A 7963-nucleotide genomic window follows, 5' to 3' on the forward strand; every position below is an offset into this window, starting at 1 on the left:
CACCACCATCTGAAGGAGAGTTTCCCCACCGTCGTCTTTCCTACCTTCGCGCGACTCCATCTGTTTCACACAATCGATTTGTGAAGCTAGGTTTGTTTTTATTTGCAATTACTTGGGTAATAATCCTCTTTTTTCTCGTGCATTTTCCACTTCATTTCATTTTTGTTTGATTTCCCTTGTTCATCGACCTAATTGCCCCTGTTTTTTGTTTGAATTCCTGCTCGACCTAACTCCATCTTTTTTTTGTTTGAATTCCTGCTTGAATTTCATTTTTGTTTGAATTTCTCGTGCTAGGTTAGTTTTCTGTTTTGGATTACATGGCTTTTTGTGAAATTCCATTTGATTTAATGTCTGGCTTTTGGCATTGGACAGACTACTAAAGAGACTTAATTACCCAGGAGCGACTGAATTTGGGGTGGATTTGTCTCAGGCCAACATCTCAATTCAACTTGATGTTGGGAAGGGAGGAAATAGTGGCTCAAATGCTATAGCACCCGTTGTAGAGGTAGGTTATGAGGTTCTCTGGTACTTTCTTTTGTTTATGAGGTAGCACCTTTCTTTTGTTTATCACTATTCTCTGATACTTAGAGCTGACTGACTGTCTGCCAGATTGCCTTGATATTATGCTAAAATGACATCTACGAGGTTACTTGTATATGACTTGGTGGTAATAAACCTGGCCTTCACTGGATTATTTACTTCAAGATTTCTTATTGGACCTGTATTGTACTTGAAAAAAGGTAGTCAGAGTTTGAGGATATCGCTAGATTGATCTGATTTTAGCTGAATGAATATGAAGTAAACCGAATTAACCCGAACAGAACCCAATCCAAGTGAATACGTTGCCTTTTTTCTGCTACCCTGTTAGTGTTTCAAAGTGTAGTCTCCCAATTCCGCTAACCTAATGTGCAAATGGGTTTATTTACACTGAATGCGGGTTTCGTAACTAATTTAAAACCTAAACATGAGCATCGCTGGGATCTATTGATTGAGTACTGGAGGATGGTTTTTACTGATATTTTATCTTTGGATAAGATTGCATCATTAGAGAACAAAGATCTTATGCCAAGCTAGTTTATACTTAAATCGATTTTAGTTTATTCCTGTGAAATCTTATGTGAAGCTAATAAATGTTAATGTTGACACATATTCCTGTTTTGTTTGGTTTTAAAATTGAGATGAGGTCTTACCATTTTTCTGATGTATAGTTCTTGTGTCAAAATTAAGAATTTTTCTGATGTTATTGTTGAAGGAAATAATGCCCTTGGTCCAAGTATGCATTCTATGTTAAGTCTAATAAATGCGGTTCAGTATTAATTAACAAGTTAATAATTCAGTGAGATCAAGTGAGCTGAATGCCTAGCTAGAGGCCGCTTCAGTTCAAGTGGAATTAATGATATTAATCCACAGCTTACTCTTGACTGAACTCGTAGGGTCACACAAATAGTACGTAAACGGATCAAGTATTTAATGGCATTAAATACTCCATCTATGAATATTCGGAACCGACGGATCTTGGTTTCAGTGGGAGCTAAGATCGTCACGGGCAAGAAATGAATACTCCGGAAACGATGATATTGCCGGAAACGGAAATATGGATCGTATCGGAAATATGAATATTATCCAAGTCGTAGATGTTGCCGGAAACGGAAACATGGTACGTATCGGAAAATATTATTGGAAATGGAAATATTACCAGAATCGGAAATATTGCCGGAAACGGAAATATTGTCAGAATCGGAAATATTGCCGGAATCGGAAAATAATTCCGGAAACGGAAATATTAAATATTTGTTCGAAACGGAAATTAATTCCGGAATCGGAAATATTAAATATTGTTCGTATCGGAAATAGATTCCGGAAATGGAAATTTAATCGGAAGCGTATCGTACGAATTAGCATCGGACGAGGCTTGCCGGGCGAAGGCCCAGCACGAAGCCGGGGCCATCGCCCAGCAAGCATGCGCGCCACAAGCCCAGCCAAGGCAGCGCCCAGGCCTACCGCAAGGCAGGCCCAGCGCGCGCCAAGGGCCACGGCTGCGTGGGCCGTGCTGCGCGGGCTGCTGCTCGCACGCGCATGGGCAGCCCTTGTGGCTGCCGTGTGTGTGTGAGTTTGTGCTCATGCGTGATTCCTGAATCTACAAGAGTCAGTGTATGATTAAGTTTCTATTCCTAATTGGATAAATTAATTAAATAGAATTCATGTAGGATTCTAATTTCGATTAATTCGTATCCTACTAGGATTACGATTCCTTTTCCATAACTCTATAAATAAAGGCCTAGGGGTCATAATTTATACACAAGTTTCAAAGTATTCAAAAGTGAGTTTTTTGAGAGAAAATTAAAACACACATCTTGCTCATAAAGTGCCGAAATTTTCTAGTACCTTAAGGGCGATTCTAGTTGGTCAATCTTAAGGCGGATCCGGACGTGCTGTGGACTATCTACGGAGGGACGACACTTGGAGTCCTAAAAGACTTGTTCTTGTTCGGTTCGGGCGCAGCTAGGGAGGGCACGCAACAAAGAGTATGCATCTAAATTATGCTATATGATTATGTGTAAATAATATGTTGTCCTGGGTTAATGGTTGTTTCCGCATGATTTATGTAATGTCATATGTATCATAACCTAACAGTGGTATCACGAGCCCCTTATTATTTTCATAATCTAAATTGCATGAACATGGTTAAATATTACAAATTTGCAAGAATTAAAAGGGGTGATTAATTTTCGTAATTGTTAATTAATTGCAAATTGCGTTTATTTAATTATACGTACGCAGTTTTTCGGCAGTTTCTTCATTACTCATCCGAATTGAGTGATTTTTGTGTCAATTCCGCATGTAAAAGGCATTCTAAAATTTTGACAAAAATAGTATTTTTCTGCCGAACCCAGAATTCTCAAATTCGAAGCCTAACTATGACTTTTCGAAGGTTTTAGTTTTTCGAATGCAAAATTTCGTAAATTTAAGATGTTAAATTAAATATTTGCGATTCTTGTTGATAAATCTTGAATTTTTTATTGACCTACTGCATATGTTTAACAAGTTTGAATGCCTAGTCTTGTTAATTATGCAATCTAATTTGTAATTATGATTAATTTGTTGAAAATTAGAATAATTTAGAATTAATTTGATTTTCATAATTAATTGTAATTTAATTAGAAACCTATGATTAAAAACCACCATAAAAATTGTAAATTTACGATAAATTTTAAATTTTTTTATGACCTAGACTTGAATCCATATCAATCGGAAATCAATTGGATAATGAATTTTCGATTTTTCGCCCTAAAATTATGAAATTAATAATATTTATTAATTTGTCATTAATTTTAAATATAAATTTTAAATTTTTATGCGATTCGTTCAAATAACTTGCACGCACGAAGCAATGGACGCTTCGTGTTACCCTTAAGGGGTGTTGTATAATGCGGGCATGCGACGACGAGCGAGGGAGCTCGTCGCCCGTGCGGCACGAATGCAATGAGCAAGGGCGTAGTGCACGAGCACAAGGCAGCAGCCCTGCCTTGTGTCGTGTGCCACGAGCAATGAACGAATGGTCGTGGGCGAAGGGCGAGCCAAGGCAGTCGCGTGTGGGCAGCAAGCGAGCTGCGCCACAACGCGCGCTGCCTCGCACAAGTGCGCGCAGCCTCGCGCGCAGCGAGCGCAAGCTCGCGTGCCACGAGCGCCGCGCCCAGCACTGCTCGCGCGCGCAGCGCGCGATGTCGCTCGCCCAGCGAGCGATGTCGCGCCCCAGCGAGCGATGGCTCGCGCGCGCAGCGCGCGATGTCGCCCGCCCAGCGAGCGATGTCGCGCCCCAGCGAGCGATGGCTCGCGCGCACAGCGAGCGAGCCAGCGCGCCCAGCGAGCGATCTCGCGCGCGCGCACTGCGAGCGATAGCTCGCGTGCGATGGGGCGCTGTGCGGAGGCTTGCGATAGGACAGCAGCAGCTATGCGACGAGCGCATGGGCTGCGCGCACATGGCCAGCAATGGCTATGTGCGTACGGCCCATGGGCGTGCAACGCGTAGGGTGTTTGCGTTACGATTAGATCGTTTTGAATGTTTAATTTGAAAATTTCAGTTCACGTAATTTTAATTAATTTTAAAATTAATAATTTGAATTAATTTCTTGGATTTTAATTTTGAATATTATAATTATAATAAATGGAATTTATTCTAATTATTTTACTAAAATTAAAATCATGAATTAATTTAAATGCGACTGAAATTAAATTAAATTTTTGGATTCAATTATAAATTTATATGAGCTTTAAATTTTAATTAAATTTGTATGTTTCCGGTTAGACTAGAAATACAATTTTATGTTTAAAATTAGTAAAGCATATGAATTTATCGGTTTGAGTGGGAGCGCTTTTTAGTCATAAACTCTTGATTAGGTCTACAAATCCTTAAGGTTAAAACAACTTGATTAGAATTAATAAGGACTGAATAATTGGTAGATTATTGGTGCCCTTGATTAATTGCTGCAAATGTTTACGTGATGCATAATGTGTTTTACTAACCAGCTATGTGGGCCATTCATGATAATGAATGGGTGAATGGTATATATTGTATATGTACTGTTTTGCAGGTTATGAAGTGACTAGTATGGCCCAAATAGGATAGAAAATATGGTATGCGTACCATTAATTTGAATGTAATTGGTCTAAAGCACCAAAGTTATTTTTCAATTCAAAATGGTCTGCGTACCATCAAATAGTTGTAATTAGTTATAGCTTATCCTATTTGAAGAAAATGGTGCCTCCCACGGAGATTTTCAAGACGGACTTTGAAGTCAAAGCTTCAAGATGAAGTCGGGCCATACTAGATCACAAATATCTTATGCATGTTTTAAGTTATTTATTGCTTTAAATATGTCTTAAAATGCATGAGATCAAAAGCTTGATTATGTTGCATGATTAAGGATTTTAGTTCACTTAAAATCTAACCAACATAGTAAGAGCCTTAAGTTCCAAACTTAAAAAAATTGAGTTATAAGGTGCCATGCCAAAATATACACTTGCTTGGATATCCTTTACATCAATCTAGTAATAGTTTTCGCTCAGCGAGGTGTTACTTATTGGTCCTAAAGGGGCAAGGTACACAAATAATTGTGAGTACATGTTAGTTTTGGTGAAACTCAACGATATAAGTAAGGAGTCCTTTTATGTCGTGGCAAAATCGATAGGTTTACCTAATAAGTTCTTAGACGTACCTATCAACCAAGAATAGTTTCTAGACTATTAGCAAAAGGCTTTTGCTTACCTAAGATGTTCTAGGATTAAGTCGACAAACTGTGCTTAGTTCTTCAATGATTTTAGGATCTTGGAATCATTTTATTCACACCTGCCGGAACAATAAAATCGAATAAAATGCTAATAACTTGTTTGAATTGCATGGTTGCTTTAATTTCAAGTTATTATTCATGATAAATGTTTAGACTTTGCATGCTTCAATGTATGTTTTAATTATTGTTTATAATTAAATATCTTGCACTGCAATAAATCCTTTTAGAAAGGTAACAGTAAATTTCCTCGATTGGTAGTGAATCCAAGAACGATTCACGGAAAAGAGAGAAAGTGAGCAATTTAAAATGTACGTTTCTTATATAGACTTTTATGGTTGTTTTCGAATATCAAAATCGAATGGCAAACCAATTGGTGCTTGTGAATTCAAAATACAATGTAGTTTTGAGATCATAAAGCATTGAGTTTAAACGCTCAGCCTTACCAATGGTTAACAACCTAATATCTTTGTCCATTTATTTCTCGAATGAGTCTAGTCCCTAGACATTCGAATAGATCGATACTTAGAGAACTTTAGAAGCTTCTGGTAAGATCATCTAGTTGAAACAAAATATTCAACATAAATTAAAATGGTAAAGAACCTTGTTGGTGACATTGGACATGTCTAACAAAGTATAAAAGTCAACACTAAAGAATTCAATTCTTAAGACTATAAGAAAGGGTACAAGAAATAGGAAAACGAGGAACAAATGAAAGGAATTTACGATTCCGTTTCTACCTAAAAGTTAATGTTTAAAGAGAAGTGACCTAGCAATCAAACTTCCTTGGTATCATATACCGCTTGAGGTTCTTACTTCGGTAATAACTCAAACAATGGAAGCTAGGATACACTAATGACCTACAAGTGGGAAATGAAGCATGGCAATGCTACATTAATTGTAGGGTCATCTAAGTTTGTTTTAAGTCCTTTCAAAGGCTGGAACTTAATGGCTATTTTGTTCCATAATCAGCATACCTAAATTTCTGCTTCAAACACAGAAAGACTCACATTCAAAGAAAAACAAAAACAATGTTTGTTTGTTTATTTGAATGAAATGGTCAATTACAGGTTGAGTCAATATGCTTGATTAAAACAAACAACTCTTTAAAGAACTTTACTAGGTTCAAATCAACCCCTTGATTTGAGTTCCACAAATCTTTGGCATTGTTGCTTAGACCATATCAACAAGTTAACATTCATAAGCTCTATTTTGATGGACTTCTGAAAGTTGATTGATTTCTAGATCATTTTAAGACAACTAGTCTTACTTGTTGAAAGTAACAAAAGATATGAACTATTGTTAGAACGCCTAGACAATGGAGTTCAAAGCTAAAGAAAGATTTTATGACTTTATTATTTCACATGGATTTGAGTGAATATAGGTTTATTTACTCAAATGTGATATAAGTTGAATCTGTTTGGCTAGTTCAAAGATTCAGAAGTATAAAATCCACTTGGTAAGAAATCATAAAGATCTAGGTTAGATCATGTTAATGATTACTTGAGACCAAATATGATCATCAATGATTGTGTGTTGTAATTTCACAATCTAGGTCCATAAGATATGGCATATCGTAGTTGGAATAATCGAAGTCAATTAGTACTTGATTCGATCAATGATGAATCATAAAGACTTTTCCTATAATTTCTAAAACAAAATGCTCAACTACCACCAAACTAAACTAAATTCGTCAAAGCTATAGAAAAGAAATTTCAGAATATCTTTTCGATAATATATATCTAGAGAGTTGCTAAACTCAGCTTAGTGTTTGTTATTCGACAAACTAAGGCCCAAGTATAGATATATGTTTCATTGTGATGAGACACAAGGGTATTGTTTCTACCACGAATTTTTGAGAACATAATGTTTGTTTGCTCGAAATAATGTCCTTTTGGAGATTCGTTTCCAAAATGACAAGTGGGAGAAAATAGACCTCGAAAGTCTTCGAGGCGAACAACAAACATAAACGGACATTCCGGAGGCTTTTCGAAGTGCTTCAGAAAATCCGAACTTATTCTTTAAGACTTTAGAAGTGGCTTTAAAGAATAGACATCTCTTAGAAGACTTTACAAGTGCTTCAAGGAGAACAGAATATTCAAAGGACTTTCAAGTGGCTATTGATATTCTATTGTTTGATGTTCTATACCCAAGTAGGCATAGAATTCAAGTCACTGAAACTATGAGATTCTTCTATTAGATAGTGAAGAAACATAGAGATCAGGTCAATGAAACTATGAGATTCTTCTATTAAATAGTGAAGAAACCTACAACTTGCAGTCAAACTATTATCATATAGATTAATGAGTTTGTGACTTGTAAGAAAGCTATGACGAAATATAGATTCCCTAAAATGGTTAGAGGCCATATATAGACTATATGTTTAAATGGTTAGAGGCCATAAAACATACTCAATGTTTTGATGACAAAATTAAAATTTTGTTGATTTGCAAGAATAGTTTCACATCTATTGGTTGCAAGTTTGTTTTAAGGATAAAAACCATCAAACATGAAATTGTGTTCACACGCAAAGCTAGATTAGTTGCTAAAGGTTACAAGCAAATTCATGACATGGATTGTGTTGAAACCTCATGCATAATCGTAATGCTCAAGTCTATAAATCAAGCAATGATTGCATATTGGTACATATGGCAATTGGATGACAAAACATATTCCTC

The sequence above is a fragment of the Spinacia oleracea genome, chromosome 4, assembly GCF_020520425.1.
Source record: "Spinacia oleracea cultivar Varoflay chromosome 4, BTI_SOV_V1, whole genome shotgun sequence".
Taxonomy (NCBI): Eukaryota; Viridiplantae; Streptophyta; class Magnoliopsida; order Caryophyllales; family Amaranthaceae; genus Spinacia; species Spinacia oleracea.